This window comes from Musca autumnalis, unplaced genomic scaffold (genome assembly GCF_047663935.1).
Source record: "Musca autumnalis isolate F117 unplaced genomic scaffold, ASM4766393v1 scaffold_4, whole genome shotgun sequence".
NCBI classification, from domain to species: domain Eukaryota; kingdom Metazoa; phylum Arthropoda; class Insecta; order Diptera; family Muscidae; genus Musca; species Musca autumnalis.
Genome location: NW_027411977.1, coordinates 74,655,878 through 74,679,697, shown reverse-complemented (window position 1 = coordinate 74,679,697; position 23,820 = coordinate 74,655,878). Strand labels below are relative to the sequence as shown.

General features: G+C 38.2%; 1 long non-coding RNA gene across 1 annotated transcript in view; it reads left to right on the top strand.

The window, feature by feature from the left end:
- Positions 1 to 835: 835 nt before the first annotated feature.
- The window catches only part of LOC141401254 (uncharacterized), a 307,733-nt gene continuing 284,748 nt past the window's right edge, over positions 836 to 23,820 (top strand). Inside the window, exon 1 of the long non-coding RNA XR_012412303.1 lies at positions 836 to 1,078. This is a non-coding gene — a long non-coding RNA (uncharacterized lncRNA). The remainder of the gene's footprint in view (positions 1,079 to 23,820) is intronic.

Genomic DNA, 23,820 nt, shown 5'->3' with positions numbered 1-23,820 from the left:
TTTTATAAGGAGGCGATACAGTCAATCCATTGTCCAAATTTGAACTTCTATATATCAATAACGGTATAAGATATCATAAAAGTCAATCTTATAGAGAATTTTCATAGCTACAACATTTTCCTTAGTCCCATTTCGATATGACTTACGGTTTTCAAGCAAAATCGTGAAAACCTAAAAAAAACCTTGAAAATTACAACTTGAATCGCGATTTATTTAAAAAGCGCTCCGTGGATTTTTTGTTTTTTTTTCTATTTTTCTCATCTATGAACATTGTAGTTTCAGAATCCGCAAAAACTTCCCAGGTGCAATCACCTTCCATTTAAATTTGGTTCAAGAGCACCATGTCTAGTCTAGAGTGCACAAGGGGCCTACTCTGGCTTAAGTGCGTCTGGACATGTGACGATTTACTCACTCTTCTTTTTAACCCTAACCTATAGTCTTTGGGTAATTTATGGTTCGGTTTCCCGCTTTGGGGATGTCAGTCAAATCTTTGCATATATTAGGTATGAACGAGAACCGAGGATAGACTTTAAAAATTTCTATACACTCCTCTTTAGTGCGGAGTTAACTGTGGCTTTCTGTACATCTGCCATGAGATCTTTCGATTTGTTATAGACTATAGAAGGATTCACTATAAAACATTGTGCGTTATAGAGACGCTCATTATAGAAACGTTCGAAAGTATATTTTATTGTATAGTACGAGTGTGTATTGTTTAACAATTAATTTTTATTAAACAAGTATTTCGATTGTATTTTACTTTGATTCTACGTTTTTCTTTTTCTTCTATCCAAAAGTAACCATGGATTTTTTGTCATGTTCTCTTATGCTTACAGATCTTCTTGTGTGGGTGTATGTCACCATCATTGACATCATTATGCCATGCATGTTTCTTCGCCTTGTCAACCGCTCAATATCATCCTTCCGTGGAAAGAACAATGTAGCGATGAAAGTTATCATTAATCATTCTCATAGCATTCGTTTCATTGTCAGTCCTTAGCAGAGGACATTGTTAAATAGAATACAGATGTATGTATTTTTGGCTACGTTCGTTGTTGTTGTTGGTTATCTGTTCTCGGTAAGTGAGCAAATTCGCATTTTATTTGTCAATTTGGTTCCTTTTTTTGATATTCATGAAAAAGTGGAAAATTTTGTCATCAGTCATATAAATTGATATGTATGCCACGTTTTTTGTCAGTAGTGTTGGTTTTCATAGATATTTATACATGCATATGTAAGGATATATAAGGAAGATATATAAACTAGGGTTATGACTTTTTACAACTTCGTATCCCTGTATGATATTTTGATGAGTCTTTACCTTTACTTTAGATTACATAAAATATGAATTATAATGTGATTTGATAAATAAAAGCTTCCTCACAAAAAACTTTTTAAGTTTTTATTTTTCACAACTTTTGAAAATTTTTTGAAGTCAGTGTAAGCAGATATTTGTCTGAAAACAATGTATAGGGACACACGACATAACCAAAATGACAACGGTTTGTTTATCACTAATTTTATCGTCATATTATTACATATATATCTCTTTATATTATATATAATTTTATTTCATATATCATAAAAATGGAAAGTGGTTTATGCGGGACCTTTTTCACTATTTAAATGAAATAAAAGCCATTTTAGTCATAATAATTTTTCGAAAAAAAAAAAATCATTCCATAGTATTTTTTCAAAAAAAAAAATCAATGTGGTTTGTGCGGAACCTTTTTATACCCTATACCACAATGTGGAAAAGGGTATTATAAGTTTGTTTTGGTAAAAATTCATGTAACATCGCAAAATATTCGTCGGAGACACCCAATGTGGTATACCATTCTTCATATCTCGACGAGATAAAGCGATTTTGAGATGTGTGTCCGTCCGTCCGTCTGTCCATTATAAATTGTAAACACGATCCAGGCCGCAATTATGGACCGATCGTCACGAAATTTTGTATGGAGGTCGGGTTCAGATCAGAATAGATCCCTATTCTTATTGGTGATGACCATGAAATATTTAGCGGGTGAAATGGACCAAAAACATAATATTTATCCAATTTTCTAGCGGCTCTGTAGGTCTCAATAATAGTCCGATCAACGCGTAATTTTAAATAAGGTAAAAGTATATCACAAAGGAGAAGCTTGCAATTTGAGATGGCGATCGGATAATATTTAGAGGGTTAAATGGACCAAAACTTTTGTGTGAAAATTGTGAAAAATTTTAATATACAGCTTATATCATAATTCCTGGAAGTGACATTCCGGACAAGTGAGATATACTTGAAAGTGGAACGCTTGACCTTTCAATTGATGTGCATGATCAGATAACAGAGTTACAGCCTAATATATCCCGTTATTTGTTTGTAGTGTAATAATAAACTCGCTAGAAGTCGCAATTATACATCAATTGTCACGAAATTTTGCACCCGGTAAGAGTATAGGTCGAAAAAGATGCATACATTTTTGAATGATGATCTGATATTCTTTAGCGGGTGAAATGGACCATTACTTTTGTAGGAAAAATATAAAAATTTTATTTTTGGTCGATATTTTAATTCCTTGATGACATATATATTTCGCAAAGTAGCCTACATATGGGAAAAACTACTGACCTTTCCTCTGATGTAAATTGCAATAAAGTGTTTGCTAGATAACGGGTCTACTGCCTAATATATAATGGGTTCTGTGTAGAGAACTGCATTTTTATCCCATGCTACATATTGTCTCTCCACGAAATATTCGTCCTAGACCCCTATATTTGGTATGCCAAAATTCATATCTCGACGAGATAAAGCGATTTAGCGATGTGTGTCCGTCCATTAAAAATTGTAAACAACCCAGCAAAAATACTCATTACAAATTTGCCTACTTTCTCATTATTTTAACACGGGCATGTCATAGGGAGTAAGTACTTATTTTTTGGCCACTAAAAAGTAGATAAATAAGTAGTTACTCCCTGGTTACTTCAAGTCGTAACTACTTATTTAAGTACTTACTTATTTACTTTTAAGTGCCAAAAAATAAGAACTTACTCCCTATGATATGCCCGTGTTAAAATAATGAGAAAGTAGGCCAATTTGTAATGAGTATTTTTGCTGGGAAGCTTAAGGCCGCAACTATGGACCGATTGTAACAAATTTTTTAAGGAGATTGGTTTCGGGCCGGAGTAGAAATGATTGATTTTTGGTGATGATAGTGAACTGTTCAGGGGATGAAATGGACCAAAAACAAAATTTTAACCAATTTTGTAGCGGCTCTGTAGGTCAAAATAATAACCCGCAAAATTTTAAACAAAGTTTGAGTTTATGATAAAGAAAAAGCGTACAAACCAACGTGAAGATCAGATAATACTTAGCGGTTAAATGGACTGAAACTTTTGTGTGAAATTGGTAAAAATTTCAATAACGTAGCGGTTAAACAACGGAAGTAGCAGCACTACATAAGTGGGTTTCAATGCATTTTAGTTTGTGTGAAGTAAATTTTCTTTCCTGCTACAAAAATGTCTTTGTCATGCTACATAACTTTGTGGTTTTGATAATTAAATTTTCACAATCATTGAAAAGAAGTTCCGTGGAGAGCGATTGTCCAGGGACAGTGGTATAGGGTATCCCATGGTCGGCTCCGTCCGACTATAGACTTTTCTTACTTGTTTTATAATAAAATGGATTGAATGTTATTTTAGGCATTAATAGGCAAAAGTTCATCCATTCTCACTATAGGAAATCATTTTTGAGAAAAAACATCAAAAAGTCATAACCCTAATATAAACGTTGATACGAAATGATAAGGCACCAGAATAGTGATTTTGGACCAAATCAGTTTAAAGTAATTTTGAGTCGATTAAGCATCCAAGCAAAATAAATTGGAAGTAGTGCAATGTAGACTAGTTCTTTCGCGACATGTTTTGATGCAATTCAAACGGAGTCGTGAAAAATGCACTCCATTCCTCACATTTTAACCGCATTTGGATGCAATCCAAAGAATGACAGCCACTTGTCACATTGTAGCAACATCCGGATGCAGTTCAACAGAGTCGTGAAAAAGGCATTCCAATTCCTCACAATTTAACATCATCCGGATGCAGTCCAAACGGAGTCGAGAAAAAGGCACTCCGTTCGCTACATTTTATTAGCAGTTGTTAGAGATCCCTAAAAGTACAAAATCAGTTTGTACATCTCTACAGGCAGCGGTATAAATTTTCCAAAAAGAGATAAGCGTGTTACCAATTTCAAAATATTGTTATAAAATAAAACTGTTGCGAACATTTTTGCGGTAACTCACGATAAGAAAATTTCCCAATGGAGTGTTCTTGGAGTACATGTCGAAATCTTAACTGGTGATGGGAAGACAATATCAAACCCGTTTAGCAGATGAAGCAAAAACAGTTCAGCTTGGATTAAATTGAGAGCGGAGGAAACACGCATGGTTGCGATTGAATTCAATGGAGAATTTTCATAATTTGTGTTAATGTAATAAAGTTCTTAATATTTTTGCTTTACACAAATAATAAATGCATTTTATTTCTTCTGGGATATTTTGTAATGGCTTGCAAACATTCCGCAGAATTCCTGTATCAAAACACGTGCTTTGGACTGCATTCTATTCTACTCCAAAGGTTAAAATGCAATGCCAAAGGGTCAGTTAAAATGCAGTGCCAAAGCGTCAGTTGAAATGCAGTGCAATGGAGTGCATCTTTCAGTAGTCACGCTCTTGTAAAAATCATGAGTGAAAACGCATAATTTGATGCACTTCCCGATCGATTGTACATATAATTTAAATGCCTCTTTGGAGGGAAACTTTTTGCTGGGATGTCATTTTATTCATTTATTTAATTTTGCCCTATTATTAGGAGTCTATCAAAGTCTAATCTCGCGAACAGACTCGTACTGGGGAATTTTTGCTTAATCTATATACCAACAAGTAAAAAAGTATCAGTCGGCTTTGCCAACAGAGATATACCCTCAGCCTGTGTATATTGAAACAATTTTTTCCCCAAAAAAACGGGGGTTTCAAAAATTTTGGGTGTTTGAACTGACGAAAATGTTGATTAGGATTAAAGATCAAAAGTTTTGCGGAGGAGATACTAAAATGAATGGATCGACATTGACCATTATAGAAGTGGATCTCCAGCCACTCTATATTGTGCCTATGGGGTTTTACACCCTTGGGGCTGTTTTCTCAAGAAGTATGGACTTGCCCCTGAAAAAAACTTTTACCATCGTAATTGAGGCAGCGAATGCAAGTTGCTTCAACAAAAATAAAAGTGATTCGAGATCAGGTCTTAAAGTGAACTTATCCGAAATTTTGTGTGGGAGGTACCGGATGGAGTAGACAAATATAGACAATATTTGAACCTGATCTATACCAGGAAGATATATTAGGATGTGTAAAGTATGGGCCAATTCGGCCACTCCCTTCAAGAGTTATCGTACGAACAATTTTTCCGAACATTTTTGAATTTTTGTGGTAGAGGTACCTGAAGGAGTGGACCGATATGGCTTATCTTCGAACTTAAACTATGTTTGAACAAAATATTACTAAGGCTAAATGTTGGAATCGGCACATCCGTTCTAGAGTTATCTTGCGCTCAAACAACCTCACACGGTGCCATAGGGATTTTTTTCAACTTTCATGCTACTTTCTCACGAAGTATGGACTTGCCCCGGATGAAACTTGTTCCCTCGTATTGGGGGCAGTGAATACAAGTTGCTAAAATAAAAGTCAAATCGATTCGAGAGATGGCCCTAAACTGAACTTTTCCAAACTTTTGTGTGGAAGGTACCCGAAGGAATGGACCGATTGAAACCTTATCTAAGTCTGCTACACATTTCAGGATGTGAAAGTATGGACAAAATCAGTTATTCCCTTCAAGAGTTATCGTGCGCACAAGTTTTCTGAACATTTTCGAACTTTTGTGTGGGAGGTACCGGAAAAAGTGGACCGATATAGCCCACCTTCGAACTTAAACTAAGTTTGGGCAAAATATTACGAAAGCCAAAATTTGAACCGAATGGGTTTATCCGTTCGAGAGTTATAGTGCGCTCCAGCCCGCCAGACGGACGGGCATTGCTCAATCGACTCCAAATTGTCTGAAACACATTTCGTCCAAACATACTTGGGGTCTAAAACCATTATTTCGATGAGGCCTATTTTGCCCGTATGAAAGTGTATATACCCTCGTTATCATAAAAGCTGATTGTATAAAACTCTTTGATATAGGGCGAAGAAAAGTTTATCCTTTTTTTTGAAATGGAATATGAAATAATTGACAATATTTGTGATATACATTGTGATACGACCAAAATTGTGCCTCATCGAAACAACGGTTTTAGATCCCAAGTATGTTTCGACGAAATTCGTTTCAGACAATTTGGAGTCGATTTAGCCATGTCCGTCTGTCTGGCTGGTGCGCACGACAACTCTCGATCTGATCAACCGAATCCAACCAAATTTTGGTTATCGTGATATTTTGTCCAAACTTAGTTTAAAATTTTTCTGTAAAATGGTGTGAACGATAACTCTCGAAGGGAGCAATCGGTTTGATTCAAACTTTACACATCGTACTATTCCTTCCAGATATAGATCGAGAGTTCGAATATGGACTATATTGGTCCACATCTTCAGGTTCCTCCCACACAAAATTCGGATAAAGTGAAGTTTACGAGCTCCTCTCCGATTGTTTTGAATTTTTTTCAGTGAGTTGTCCTTGCGCAAGTCCATACTTCCTGAGATATTACCCTAAAAGCTCCAAGAAACCCTGATGACACTAACCAAAATGGCAAGTTAATTCTCGCAGGGAGTTTCTGATCGGTGCAGACTGTGTACATACTATTATTTCATCCAGTCATTTATCTGGTAGGAATATGGATTGTATCGGTCCACTCCTTCGGGTACATCCCACAGAAAATTCGGATAAAGTTAAGATTAAGAGCTCCTCTCGCGTCGTTTTGATTCTTTTTTCAGTAGGTTGTTCGCGAGGTCCCATTTACAACGGCATATTTTTCCGGAGTAAGTCAATAATTTGGTTACTAAAAATGTTTGGTATATGTCAATGATTTGGTATAGCCCCACATACTGTACATACAGATTTTAACGTAAACTCGTTATACAAAATCAACAGATTTTATATACAGCAACATTTATGTTGTTTTTTTTTTTTTTTGGCTGAGGCTATATCTCCGCCAGCACAGCTGACTGATGCATTCTTACTTGTTATTTATAAAGATAAGGCCATTATTTCGATGAGACACATTTTTGATCGTATCAAAAATTGTTATCGTTAGGTTAAGGGTAATAAAGGGTATAATGAAAATGTGCAATACATTCTGTTGTAATGTGGTACTACATAAAAAAGGGTTGGCGTATACTTTACGTATAGAACGATGTACCAAACGTATACGCCAATCCCTACTATTTCAATTTATTCTCATCAAATTGTTTGTAGCCAAAGAAGTAGTTGAATCATGAGTGCAAGTGATTTTGGACTACATCTTTTTGCGTGAAAGAAGTCATGAATTTTACTATGGCATGGTGCAGTGAGGATACTATCTAATTTGCTTCTTAAGCAAACAATTTGCATTAGTTCTTTGTAGTGAATATATATACATTCCATGGAATGTATTTTGAATTGATTTTCTAAAAGTCGACTTTTGATTATTCGTTAGGCGCCGAAAACCGATTATAATCAAACATAATCGACCAATTTCTTTGATGCGATTCTGGATGTGTATATGTATAAAAATGTACTGTCAATTACGCGGTTTTAGCACACCCAATAGTCAACCACGATTAATATTAGACTACGAATAATAGTCCACTACGAATAATAACACAGTACAACAAAATCGAACTTTTTTTAAAGAAACCCTGCACAGATTATGAAAGAGGACCGAAAAAAAGAAGACACGTGTATCGGCGTTTTGAAAGTTTACGTCTGGAAGTAACCTAAATAGGCGTGGCAAGTTCCGCCCATTTTCACAGGTTTTGAAATATTCGACATCAGATTCCTTGGAATCCTCATTCGACTCACCAAAGGGATCTTTTTGGTCCCTTTTTTCAGGAACGTTTAAAAACTCCTTTAAAATGTGATCGTATCAGATCAAAATATTCTACAAAATTATTTGTCATAAAATTTAACTATAGGTTCCCGAAAACACCAAAACTCTAAATCGTACCTAAACGCCAGGAATCTGCCAAAAGTAAAATCACGTTTTAGGGTTAATGTAGTACTTTATATGAGTTTATTAAGTTTTGTCCCACAAAACTTCATTTTAGATAGAAGACGTCAAAGACAAAAATAATCTCCATCAAATTTCAATATAAGTCACCGAATAAATGAAATATGCATTTGCAATATATATCAAGAAAATATATATATCAAATTTGCCAACAAAACACCCAAATATTTTTTTTGAATAAATTTGTTTCGTTCTTTTGTCGAGTTGATGCATGAAAGTAAAATGAAATTTAGTTTTAGACGAAAGGTGTTAAAAGGTGAAATATTCTACACAAAATTTCACTATAAGTCCCAGAACAAACTTGATATCTAAGTAAAACACTGTGTTAAGAAAATGACGTTACAAAATTAGATTTTATAGGTAGAAATTATTTGTTAAACTTTTAGACTCTTAATTAAAATTTATTCTATACTGAGTCAAAATCACCAAAAATACCGCACTTTTGGGGGGTTGTGTCAAAAGAAGAAATGTTCCTAATCAAATTTTATTATCAGTCTCTAAACAAAAGAAATTTGTTGCTATAATATTTAACATCTCCAGAAGCTTTCGCTTTTTATATATGATTTAGGACCATATTCTACCGTTTTTATTCACATTTTCGTTATCTGCGGCCACAAAATATATTTTATTGATGTTTTTCATAATAAATGATTGTGTAAGAACTTGTATTCGCTACCCCCATTACAACAGTGCAAGTTTTTTTAGGGGCAAGTCCATATTTCTTGAGAAAATAGCCCGAACGCTATAAAAATCCCTATGGCACTATGCGTATGATAACATTCGAACGGATCAGACGATTCGGTTCAAAATTTAGCCTTCGTAGAATTTAGTCCAAACTAAGTTTAAGTTTGAAGATTGGCCATATCGGAGCGCACCTTTCGGTACCTTCCACCACCCCCAAAAGTTAAAAAAATATCACTAAATATTACGCGCTATATCTGCTGACCAACTGAATTGACTGGTGGGCACAAAATCTATCAAAACGAATGAATCCCAGAACAAGATCCACTTCCAAAATGGACTCCGTCTGTCTTAGATTTGATACTGTCAATATATGGACGTTTTAATTCACACATGCTGAGGGTATATCGCGGGTGACGTAGGGGATGAATGATACCAAGCAACGGTATTGACCGGCTTTAACATGGCAAAGCCCAGGATTTATCTTGGTCCCTCTTTCATCTCAAGTGGACACTGACCTCTCCGTGGTGTCACCTGGGGAACTGTCTTTAACACCCGTTAAAGGTAGTGAGCTAACATTTGCCGCGCGTTCACCCATAAGAACGTTAAAAACTTGGGTTTGGGCGTCGGGTTAGTAACCCTCCCCTAGAAAAAAACATCCTACTATGAAAAAACAAAAGAAAAGAAAAACAAACCCCTCTAAAGTTGACGAACCCCGCAAACGTTTTAAGGACCATGATCTGCGAATCTGCACCTGGAATGTTCGCACTCTTTATAGAGAAGGTGCAGTCTTCGCATTAGCAGACGTACTAGAAAAGTACAAGGCCGATATTACTGCCATACAGGAAATAAGGTGGATTGGGAAAGGCGTCACAACAACACCTAAAGGTGACGCACTGTATTATAGCTGCCATGACGTAAAGCATGAGTTTGGTTGCGGATTCGTAGTTAGTCGGAGACTAAAACATCTGGTATCCAGCTTCACCCCAGTGAATGAAAGACTTGCTGAAATTCGAATAAAAGCTAAATTCTTCAACAACAGCTTTATTTGCGCTCATGATCCCACTGAAGAAAAGGACGAACAGACCAAAGATATATTTTACGAGCGCTTAGAAGAAATATATGACTTTTGCCCTGCCCATGACATTAAAATCATTCTAGGCGATTTGAATGCCAAAATTGGAAAGGAGAATATCTTTGGCCCAACAGTCGGGAAATTCAGTCTCCACAGTGAAACATCTGACAATGGTATGAGGCTGATAGACTTTGCAGCTGCAAAAAACATGGTAGTTAGCAGTACCAGATTTAATCATCTCGATATTCATAAGGGCACCTGGCTGTCTCCAGATCAATAGAATAGATGGAAGACATTCATCCAGCGTGTTGGATGTACGATCGTTCCGAGGCGCAAACATAGACTCGCACCTTGTTGCAGCAAAGGTACGTACCCGTCTAAACGTTGCAAATAAAGCACGAACAGGCACAACGCGGAAGTTGGACATCGATAGGCTGCAAACACAACAGATATCCACAGCATATACCACTCAACTAGCCCAATTGCTTAACGCGAGCACTGCTTGTCCCGATAACATAACAACACAATGATAAAATACTGCCTACTCCATGCAAACAGCCGCAAAATCCATACTTGGATTCCAGAGACCTCCACAAAGGAATTCATGTTATGACCAGGAGTGTCGTGTTGCTACCGAAGAGAAAAATGCGGCATATAGAGCTACTTTACAATCAGTAGCAACGTGTAGCACACGAGAGAGATATCGGGAGAAAAGGAGAGAAGAGAAACGACATTTCCGCAAGAAAAAGAAAGAAATGGAAAAGCGGGAGTGTGAAAAAATCGAGATGTACAGGAGCCAGAATGAAGTCCGAAAATTCTACCAAAGAGTGAAATATCAAACAGATGGCTTTGGTACAGGCACATGCTCCTGTAGAGACCAGCAAGGTAATCTGGTAACAGATACAGATAGCGTGCTCAGGATATGGAAGGAACATTTCTCCAATCTGCTGGTATCCAATAGTGGCGAAGACGATAATACCACAGATCCAATCCCAGAAGATGGTATAGAATGTATGCCGCCCGGCCAAGATGAGGTAAAAACAGCAATCAACCGGCTGAAGAATAATAAAGCAGCAGGAGCCGATGGCTTACCAGCCGAGCTGTTTAAAACCGGAGGCGACGCGCTGATAAGGTGTATTCATCAGCTAGTTAGCACCATCTGGCAGGAAGAACGCGTACCCGACGATTGGAACCTGAGTATCCTGTGCCCCGTCCACAAGAAAGGAGATAAGACTGTATGCTCCAACTATAGGGGCATAAGTCTTCTCCCTATTGCCTATAAGATAGTGTCAGGGATATTGTGCGAACGACTAAAGCCAATGGTCAACGAAATAATTGGACCATACCAATGTGGCTTTAGACCTGGCAAGTCCACCATTGACCATAATATTTACCCTGCGGCAAATCCTAGAGAAGACCCAAGAGATACAGATCGACACATTTCACCTTTTTGTCGATTATAAAGCAGCATTCGACAGTCCCCTCCGATCAAAGGTATTCCATGCAATGTCTGAATTTGGTATCCCCGCAAAGCTCATCCGGCTTTGTAAGATGACTTTAACTGATACTAGGTCCTCAGTTAAAATTGGAAAGAACCTCTCCGAAGAATTTTGTTCCAAAAGAGGTTTCAGACAAGGAGACAGCCTTTCGTGCGACCTATTCAACATTATGCTGGAAAAGGTAATACGAGATGCAAATGTCAAAAGAAATGACACAATTTACACCAATAGCCACATGTTACTTGCCTATGCTGATGACATAGACATCATGGGACGATCAATAAAGGAAGTAACTGATACCTTTAGGAAGAATCTGCGAAAGTGGGTCTGGCGGTAAACGGCGAATAGACCAAATTGATGGTGTCGACGCGCAAAGCGTCCATAGAGCTCGGACCAACTGTGGAAGTTGGTACTTACAATTTTGAGGTAGTTAAGGACTTCGTCTACCTCGGCTCTGCCATAAACACAACAAACAACATCAGTTGTGAAATAAGAACAAGAATTGTATTGGTTTAAGTAAGCAATTTAAAAACAAAGCCACATCTCGTCAAACAAAAATAACACTATACAAAACGCTGATACTATCCGTGCTAATGTATGGCTCCGAAGCATGGGTACTTGCGCAAGCAGATAAGGCAGTGCTTGGTGTGTTTGAGAGGAAAATTCTTTGAAAGATCTACTGGCCGATTTGCGATGACGGTGAATATCGGCGTCGTATGAACCACGAGCTATATAAGCTATACAAAGACATGAATATAGTTAAACGTATCGAGATGCAACGACTGCGTTGGCTAGGCCATATCATGAGAATGAGCGATGATGAACCCGCTAAAAAGGCGTATGAATACATGCCACATGGCGGTGCACGCAGAATCGGCAGGCCTAAGCTTCGATGGGGCATACAAGTGGATGAAGAAATGAAAAGGCGCGGTATTCCAAAAAGTCAAGCGAAAAACAGAGAGGAATGGAGATCTTTTCTTAGTTTGGTCTATGGTCAGTGGATCCACCCATTGGCCAAAAATAAAAAAATTAATATCAAAATTTTGGTACAACATCTGGCAACTCTGACAGCTATGACATGGACCTTTTTAAAAATATATTAGTTTTTGTTTCATTCGAACGCGATCTTCTTAAGAATAGCTTCAAAATTCGGAACATTTGACTAATATTTTTTGTTGTGAGCACAACCTATATTTTAAGTACAAGTAAATATATTCAAAATATCGCGAAACTAATACGTATAACAAAATCCTATAGTGGATTTTGAAAGAGGAGGTAATAGCTTAATTTTCATTAAAAAATAGTGTGTTAGCGTGTTGTGGAATTCTAGTTAGCTGCATATTTTCTTAGTATATTTTCTAATGCCAATTAGATCATATAGTTAAGTTTGACCTAAGGTTTCAGTCATGATGCCCACCAGTGCCCACCTCGGGAATAATTTTCCAACGTACTTCATGGGTTTAAGATTATTCAGTATTAAAATCAGCTGCCATCCAGTGCCAGACTATAAATAGTGGGCCGCTGACTAAAGCTGCCCCAGAATAGGGTTTCTATGGATATATTAGCGTATAACTCTGTTATCTGACCACGTACATTAACATAATTGGTATCAGTGGCAAGATGAAAAGATCTTCTTCCAAATTTGTCTTACATTGGCGGTACGTGCCTTCCAGGAAGAACGCAATAAGATCTATATTAAAAATTTTACCAATTTTCAGACAAAAATGTTGATTTGTTTAATCCGCTAAATTGGTTGGGTTTTATGTTGTTCTGGAGATTGTTTTGTTTCCCCAAGCCTATTTTTGCATCATAGGGTAATAGGGACCTTTGTTCATGTCATTTTGTATTAACAGCATAAAACAATTCTGACCTTATACCCCCTCCAGAGGGGAATGGGGGGAGAATGTTGCGCTCGTGGTTTCTTAAAACACTCTTCGCAGCAGCACAAAGCTGTAACCTCCGCATTGGCTTGGTTTTTACACCCTAAATATTTTTGGCCATTTTCTCCATACATGTGGATCCACTGTGAAATGTTCTGTAATGCGCCAACTAAGTAAGTAAGTAATATTTTATCCGAACTTAGTTTATGTTCGAAGATGGGTCATATCAGTCCTTTCCTTTTGGTACCTCTCCCACAAAAGTTCGGAAATATTCTGAAAATTTGTGCCCACGATAACTCCATCCTTTGCACATAGTAATATTTCCACGAGACATAGATCAGGCTTGAATATGGACTATATATGTCAATTCATTCAGGTACCTCCCACACAAAATTTCGGAAAAATGCAGTTTAAGGCCTGCTTTCGAATCGCTTTTATCTTTGTTGTAACAACGCGCTATATCTGCTGACCAACTGAAATGACTGGTGGACACAAAATCTTTCAAAAGGAATTAATCCCAAAACAAGATCCACTTCCAAAATGGACTATGTCGGTCCATTTCTTAAAGTACATCCTCCCCAAAACTTTTGAGCTTCAAACCAAATATATTTGTTGTCGGAAAATTCCAAAAAGAGCTACAAAATCCGTAATCCGTAGATTCGATATCGTCAATAGATGGACGTTTCAATTCACACATGCTGAGGGTATACCTCTGTCGGCAAAGCCTGTTTTACTTGTTTGGCTACAGACAAAGATGCAGTCTGACATTTCTTGACCCGTGATTATCTTTTTGGATACAAACATTTTGCTGAGTAATTAAAATACCATAACATAAATTGTTTCTTGTGTTCATTGCTGAAATGTGAACATTTTATGAAATGGATTCAAATCGAACATTGTCAAAATGTGAAGAACGGAATGCATTTTTCATGACTCTGCGGGGACTGCTTCTATAAAAGCTACTCAATCACTACTTCACATAGAACAACTTCAAATAAATTTTGCTGGGTTAGAATTGGCTAATCTAGTTCCAAGTTCATTGTACTAGTTCCAGAACGTTTGAGTAACCAATGATGTGGGTCATTGGAACTGTGTATTGAACTAGTGTATTGAACTAGACAGTTCCATATAGTTCATTTGTACTCGTATATTACTTCATAATCACACAACATGTTTTGACATTACCTTGGCCCAAACTCGAACTATAAACTCCGACTATAGTTGTGATTAAAAAGGTATGAACAATATGTAATGTTGGTCCTTTATAACCAAAATTTTTAGATGTCCACTATGTTATCAAAACGAACCTATAACACTCCACACTTGAGGCTAGGTTACAGAAAACGAAAAACATAAACTGAATTAAATATGTAATATATTTCTTTGAATTATTCTTAAAACCGTTCGAATCAGTCAGTTGAAACATATTAGCAATTTATTGTTGAACAATTTCAAACAAGGAACGATATTCGTTCCGTTATCAAACGGTATATACTATTACATATCTTGCAGCATCATGTTCATATTAAATTTTATTGCTTTCATTCATGTCAACAAAATAAAAGGAAAATTGTTGCGTTATTATATAACATACATACATAGAAGTACACACACATAGGTCCTTATGTATGCATTCAAATTCATATACCCACACTTTCATCATATTTCTATATATGTGTGTTAGTTTTTTTTTCTCCTTCACTTTACCATACACTCAGAGGCTGACGCATATCCATTATGCTAACACGTTTCTATGGATAACCCCGTCACTTCATTTGCATTTAAGGATCACTGAAACTGAAGTGAAAAAGAACACTTTAATTTATGAGAATCCCCATAATTCCATAAGCATAATTAGTTTTCAAAACCATAAAAAACGTACGTAACTGAGTGGCTGGTTGCTTGACTGGCTGACTAAGAGATTGGTGCGTTGGTTGGTTGGTGGTTGTATGGATGCTGCAAAAAAAAAAAAAATATTGCCTGCCTTTGTTACTGCAGATGTTGCCAAGACTGCCAGGAAAGTTAGTTAGTTCAGCATCTCCCATACATAACAACACATACATATATCGTTACATTCAGAAAGTCAAACTGACAGAGATAATAAAAACATGAAATATAAATGCCAAGGATTTATTATTAGATGGATATTATCATCATCATGAAAACAAACATTTCTACACTCACGCAACACTGTGATGAAACATAATTGGATTTCAATTCAGTGTTCAGCAAAAGTGTTTCAATACCTACCAAGGTTTTTGTGTTAATTTTTTTTCCGAATTTAATATAATTTATTTTAATACCAATTAAATGAACATTATTGAGATGAGCTTTTTTTGTTCAAGAGTCACACGTGTATATTATATTCTCAATGTTTTTTCTTACAATAATAAATAATTAATTTCACATTAACAGAAGAATTTTGTTGGTATGTAAGATAGAAAAGGGATTAATATTGTTACATATCGGTAGAGTTATTATCTCTATGCCCCTTGTTAGTTGGTTGGATTTTTCTAATAAATTTATAACCGAAAAATGTGTTAAAAATAAAAATTACTTACTTACTTAGTTGGCCCATTACAGAACATTTGTTCCATAGACCGAACTAAGAAAAGATCTCAATTCCTCTCTGTTTTTCGCTTGACTTTTTGGAATACCGCGCCTTTTCATTTTTTCATCCACTTGTATGCTCCATCGAAGTTTAGGCCTGCCGATTCTGCGTGCACCGCCATGTGGCATGTATTCGTACGCCTTTTAAGCGGGTTCATCATCGCTCATTCTTATGATATGGCCTAGCCAACGCAATCGTTGCATCTCGATACGTTTAACTATATTCATGTCTTTGTATAGCTTATATAGCTCGTGGTTCATACGACGTCGATATTCACCGTCAACGCAAATCGGCCCATAGATCTTTCGAAGAATTTTCCTCTCAAACACACCAAGCACTGCCTTATCTGCTTGCGCAAGTACCCATGCTTCGGAGCCATACATTAGCACGGGCAGTATCAGCGTTTTGTAGAGCGTTATTTTTGTTTGACGAGATGTGGCTTTGTTTTTAAAATGCTCACAATAGTAGCATCTGTTGGCCAATACAATTCTTCTTCTTATTTCACAACTGATGTTGTTTGTTGTGTTTATGGCAGTGCCGAGGTAGACGAAGTATTTAACTACCTCAAAATTATAGGTACCAACTTTCACAGTTGGTCCGAGCTCTACGAGTATGGACGCTTTGCGCGTCGACACCATCAATTTTGTCTTTTCGCCGTTTACCGCCAGACCCACTTTCGCAGATTCTGCTTCGACCTTCCTAAAGGTATCAGTTACTTCCTTTACTGATCGTCTATGCCATCAGTATAAGCAAGTAACATGTGGCTATTGGTGTAAATTTTGACATTTTTTTTTGGCATTTGCATCTCGTATTACCTTTTCCAGCAAAATGTTGAGTAGATCACACGAAAGACTGTCTCCTTGTCTGAAACCTCTTTTGCTACTGAACTGTTCGGAGAGGTTCTTTCCAATTTTAACTGTGGACCTAGTATCAGTTAAAGTCATCTTACAAAGCCGGATGAGCATTGCGGGGATACCAAATTCAGACATTGCATGGAATACCTTTGATCGGAGGGGACTGTCGAATGCTGCTTTATAATCGACAAAAATGTGATATGTGTCGATCTGCATCTCTTGGGTCTTGTCTAGGATTTGCCGCAGGGTAAATGTCTGGTCAATGGTGGACTTACCAGGTCTAAAGCCACATTGGTATGGTCCAATTATTTCGTTAACCATTGGCTTTAGTCGTTCGCACAATATCCCTGACACTATCTTATAGGCAATAGGGAGAAGACTTATGCCCCTATAGTTGGAACATTCAGTCTTATCTCCTTTCTTGTGGACGGGACATAGGATGCTCAGGTTCCAATCGTCGGGTACGCGTTCTTCCTGCCGTATGGTGCTAACTAGCTGATGCAAACACCTTATCAGCGCGTCGCCTCCGGTGTTAAACAGCTCGGCCGGTAAGCCATCGGCTCCTGCTGTTTTATTATTCTTCAGCCGGTTGCTTGCTGTTTTTACCTCATCTTGGCCGGGCGGTATACATTCTATACCATCTTCTGGGATTGGATCTGTGGTATCATCGTCTTCGCTACTATTGGATACCAGCAGATTGGAGAAATGTTCCTTCCATATCCTGAGCACGCTATCTGTATCTGTCACCAGATTACCTTGCTGGTCTCTACAGGAGGATGTGCCTGTACCAAAGCCATCTGTTTGATGTTTCACTCTTTGGTGGAATTTTCGGACTTCATTCTGGTTCCTGTACATCACGATTTTTTCACACTACCGCTTTTCCATTTCCCTCTTTTTCTTGCGGAAAAGACGTTTCTCTTCTCTCCTTTTCTCCCGATTTCTCTATCGTGCGCTACGTGTTGCTACTGATTGTAAAGTAGCTCTATATGCTGCATTTTTCTCTTCAGTAGCAGAACGACACTCCTGGTCATACTACAGGTCAATTCCTTTGTGGAGGTCTCTGGAATCCTAGTATGGATTTTGCGGCTGTTTGCATGGATTGTTCAATATTTTGCCATTGTGTTGTTATGTTATCGGGACAAGGAGTGCTCGCGTTAAGCAATTGGGCTGGTTGAGTGGAATATACTGTGGCTGTCTGTTGTGTTTGCAGCCTATCGATGTCCAACTTCCGCGTTGTGTCCATTCGTGCTTTATTTGCAACGTTTAGACGAGTACGTACCTTTGCTGCAACAAGGTAGTGGTCCGAATCAATGTTTGCGCCTCGGAACGATCGTACATCCAACACGCTGGATGAATGTCTTCCATCTAGTTGTGACAAATTTGTACGTGTCACATAAATTCGGGGACCAAACTGGCGCCGCATAGCTTACCCCAGACCGACCTATCGCTTTATACGTTGTCAACAAGGTTTCTTTATCTGCACCCCAAGTGCTGCCGGCTAGGGACTTGAGGACCTTGTTACTACATTTCAGTTTAACGCAGATAGCTGTGGCATGCAAGGACGACGTGAAAGTGGTGTCGAATGTGACCCCTAGAATTTTGGGGCAGTTTGTGGTCGGAATTCTGCTACCATCGACCCTGATATTCAACTCTCTTCTATACTGCGTCCATGTAGTGAACAGAGTGGCCGTCTATTTAGTGGCGGATATCTGCATATTCCTCGCGTGGAAAAAGTTGGTCGGTTTAATAGGAGTTCAGTCTCCCACAGATGTCATCAGGGTTGGTGCCTGACGCCAGGATCGTAAAATCATCCGCATACGTTACGATCTCAATGCCATCTGAAGGTGGTGGAATACAGGAAAGGTAGAGGTTAAACAGTTCCGGAGATATCACCCCTCCTTGGAGAACTCCCTGTTTCACTCTACGGGGCTTGGATTTCTTGTTCCTGAATTCCACATACGACTGGCGTCCACACATATAGTTGATTATCCAACGTTTCAGACTTGGCGGGAGGGTTGTCTGCTCGATGTCCTCAAATAGCTTGGAGTGCTTGACAGTACCAAAGGCTTTTGTTGTCGTGCTGTGCTGCTTACGGAATCCATGCTGATGATCGGCAACTTGATAGCTATTTCTAATGCTGGGAGGACTAAGGCCTCAAGGGTCTTCGCTACAGGTGACAAAAGCGTAATCGGCCTGTACGATTCACATTTGCTGGCATTCTTGCCTGGTTTCAATAGCGGGACCACCCTGCCCATTTTCCAGACTTCGGGAACAATAAGGGTGGCTAGCGATAGGTTGAGAACTTTGGTGCGATACCCTACTCCCGGCTCATCCAGCTGTTTCAACATTACCATGAAAGTTCAGTCACGGCCTAAGGCTTTGGATGATTTAGCGTTTCTTATGGCATTCGCAACATCATCCATTGTAAACTCTGGTGGTTCATCCTCGGCAGGAAGAGATCTAATGCGACGTAACACTCTTCTCTTCGCCCTGTCATCCTCGGGGTGCTCGATAAACTGTCGATTGAAGTAACTTGCGCACCTCTTCGGGTCAGTCAACGTAACATCACCAAACGTGACTGAGGTCCTCTCATCCCTCCTTCCGGGGTTCGAGAGTGACTTAACCGTTGCCCACAATTTACTTATACCGGCTCCAATGTTGCAACTCTTCGGATGATTTATTTTTTTATTTATTCTTCCGCTTATGTTCGCCGACCAGCCTTTTAACTTCCAGTGTCTCCCTTACTCTGGGGTCGTCGGGGTTGGTTCGACGAAGCTCACCACGCTCATTTGTTAATCTCGTCGCCTCTGCTGGGAAATTTGGTCTTACTTCGGGTATTCGACCAGCAGGTATATGGCGAGCGGCTGCAGCATTGATGATGTCTCGGAACATCCTTTCCGCTATCCGAACATCAGAAGGATTGGGCAATTCTCTGAAGCGGTGATTGGTGAACTCTCTGAAACTCGGCCAATCTGCTTTCTTATGATTGATGAATTTGCGGCGTTCAGAGGTGATGAAATTGTGTGGTCTGCTGTTGGAGACAATTATGGGGAGATGGTTTGATCCAAGGGAAATGACGGGTTGCCAGGTGATTTCATTAGTAAGACCAGGTGACACGATGGTTATGTCTGCCGAACTATGACACGCTCCTCTAATTCTGGTAGGGGCGTCCTCATTGACCGTGCAAAACGTAGAGCTATCAATCTGCTCGCTAGCGCTATACCCCTCTGGTCGTTTCCGAGGGCCGAATGTCACATCTCATGATGCGCATTAAAGTTCCCCAGGTCCAGACGATTATGACCTTCCAAAAGAGGGTTAATGTCAGGTTTATAATCTGAGATACAGCTATTTCTCGGCGGGATGTATACGTTCAGCAACTCTATCTCGGCAGTTCCACACCTGACTTCTACCCCCATTCATTCCATGTACGGGTCGTTAGAGGCAGGCTCAAGCGAGATAGATCTGTATTGTATTTCCTGGTGCAAAAGGAATGCTAATACCCCACCTTTACATCTGGTGCGATCCTTATTACGTTGTAACCATCACAATGTACTGATCTGTGGTCATTCAGCATGGTTTCCTGCACCGCCGCGACCTTGATCTTCTTCCGATTCTATTTCATCGATCTTAGCACGGAGTCCATTGCAATTAAATTGCAAAAAGGATGAATTTTCCGGGATTGGAACAACAACGGCTGGTGTTAAATGCTGCGCGTGTGGCTGCTGTTGGGGGGACTGCGGGGGAGTTTCGTAACCTGACGACGACGCACTGGGGGCTGTGTTCGCGCAGCATGCAGCAACATAGTCCCTATCGTAGTCCCTCGCGTGGACAAGACCAGAGCAACCCCTTAAATGCACCCACTCCTGACATCTATTGCATCTCACCGAAGATTGGATATGGGTGAAGATACGGATGTGACAAACCGAGCACAAATATATTGGTCCTGGGTTTTCCTCCGTCCCGGACCAAAAGAATACGAGCAGACATTCCGGGATATGCTGCTCCCAGCACAGAAAAACGAAACAAATACAAACACATGTACACTGAGGTGGCAGCCGCTGGCGGGAACGCTGATATTGTGCGGCCCGGGTCAATCCGTTACAGAGAACCCGCTGCCATGAGATTTAATGAAATGTGTTGCATTTATTGTCCTATTCAGCTGAAAATTGGGGAAGATAATTTTTTAGACATAGGAAGAACGCTATTGCTAGATTTTGACATATTTGGGGCAACAATCTACTTATATCCACTTGTGATAAAATGTAGAAGGATGGAATTTGCACTAAAAAAAGTTTAGCAAATTATATTGAAATCGGTTCAGGATATAGCTACCACATATATTTTCGGCCGATTTGAGGTATAGAGTGCCCCAATCATGCCATCTCTTTCCAATTTTGAGGAAATTTGAAATGTGTGACGGAATTTGATCTGAGAATAAGTGTTCCAAATTATATCGAAATCGGTTCGGATTTGGATATAGCTCCCATATATAATTTCGGCCGATTTTTGGTATTTGGTGGACCAAAATGCCATATTCGTAAAATTTTAATGAAATGTGTGACGGATTTTGGTCTAAAAATAAATGTGCCAAATTATATTGAAATCGGTTCAGATTTGAATATGGCACCCACACGCAGAGAAAAAAATATGTTTTATCCAACAATATTCCAAGAGCAAAATATGTATTGTTAACATATTGTTGGATTCCTTATGTAGTATTGTGAATCCAAAAATAGTTTGTGTCAACTGAACAATATTTCTCTCTTTTCATCGAAAATTGTTTTCTCTTCTCTCGATATTCGGTGCCGTGTTGAAAAAAACAATTTTGGGGAGTTGTGGTGTGTGACATGCTGCTTTTATCTTTGTTTTTGTGTGTATGTATACCAACAATGAGACTCTTGTTTTTATTTGTTTCTGTTTTATTTCATTCTTCTTTCCTTTTCATGTATGTTATGGTGTTTAATTATTCCTTACGTTGTGGTGGCTGCTTGTGGCTTTTTGTTTGTCTTTGTTGTCAGCTAAAGTAGCAAACCATGTATTGCGTTCATCAATGCTCGTAATATTATATGCCATATTTATATCAAAGTTGTGTGGAAAGTGTATATGAGAAGTATATACACTCAAATCAAAAAATTTAGTATCTGGTTTTCAGGGGTGACAATATGTTTTGTAAAAAATTTAGATTATGATTGTTCCTACAATCGGTATTGTTAACGACTTTTACAATATTGCGGAAATTCGAAAGTTGTTTTTGTTTTCTATGTTCGGAACAAAATATTCTATTTTTGGATTTGGATTACAATGTTTGTACAAAACAAACACATTTTTGGAACCAAAATAGATATTTTTGTTCCAACAAAACCGAAAAATATTTTTTCTCTGCGTGCATATATAATTTCGGACGATTTGAGGTATTTGATGTACCAAATACGACATATCCGCCCAATTTTGATTAAATTTGAAATATGTGACGGAATTTGTTCTGAAAGTAAATGTTCCAATTTTATTTCGAAATCGGTTCCGATTTAGATATTGCTTCCACATATATTTTCGGCCGATTTTAGGTATTTGTCCAATTTTAATGAAATTTTAAACGTGAGACAGGAATTAGTCATGAAATAAGTTTGCCAAGTTATATTGAAATCGTTTCAGATTTGGATATAGCTCACATATATATTTTCGTCCGAATTTAGGTATTCAGGTCGGAGTTAAATATAGCTTTTATATTAAATTTGTTATTAAAATTTGTTAATATTATTATATAAATTCGTCCGATTTCATGTGTATATCTATGACTTTTTTACAACCTCATATCCCTGTATCATAGCTTGACGAGTTTCTACATAAGATTACATGAAATCTTAATTATAAGGTGAATCGGCGAAATAACCTCACGCAAAAAATTATTTTAAATTTAAATTTATCGAAATTATGGGCAGTTTATTCTTCAACATCACAAACATCAATCGTCAGCTCGAAGTTATTGAAAAATAACTTCGGTGGAGAATATCCACAAACAAGAAACAAGGGATCTCACCGTCTCCTGTGGCGATCCAAGATGCAAGATTCAAAGTTGAATTAAACGGTCTAAAAGATTTGTCGAACATTATACACAAGTCCGCAGTAAGATGGAAGCAAACTAACAAGCCTAGATCAATTAAGTCTATGTGGTTTAACAGCAAATGTGAAAAAGCTCGGAAAAAGTCATTCAAACTATTGAATATATTCCGAAAGACAGATCTACAAGACGATAAAAATAATTACATAGCAGCTGTTAAAGCATATAAAATAACATGTCGAGAACGGAAGAAGGAACATATAAGAGAACTTGAGGCAAAACTCTCTAATACTTCCGATAGTAAACAATGGTGGAAAATTGCGAATCAGTTGAGAGGCCAAAATTTACATATCGGACAAAACATAACAGCCCACGAGTTCCGAACATATTTTGACAGGCTATTAAATCAACCACAGTTCGCAGAAGATATCCAATATGCAATATGCTATCGTACTGATCATGAGCTAGATCGAGATATAGATGTACGCGAAATAAACGATATATTACGAAGCACAAAAGAAAATAAGGCCCCAGGGATCGACAGAGTGCCCTATGAATTCTTGAAAAATGCCTCACATGAATTTCTATCAGAATTAGCAAAACAGTATAACACAATCTTTAACACAGGGCAGATAGATGCTGTACTAGAAGAATCTGTTATATTCCCTATACACAAAAAAGGATCATTGAGCGAACCAAGTAACTACAGAGGGATTTCTTTTATGAATACATCCGCAAAAATACTCATGGGAATTCTAAACAAGCGCATACAAGTTTGGGTAGAAAAAAATAACATTATGAACGAATTCCAAGCTGGCTTCCGCCCAGGATACTCGACAGTGGATAATATATTCAATTTAGCGTCTATTGTTCATCTCAAACTTCACGAAAAGAAAAAGGTATACGCATTCTTTGTGGATTTC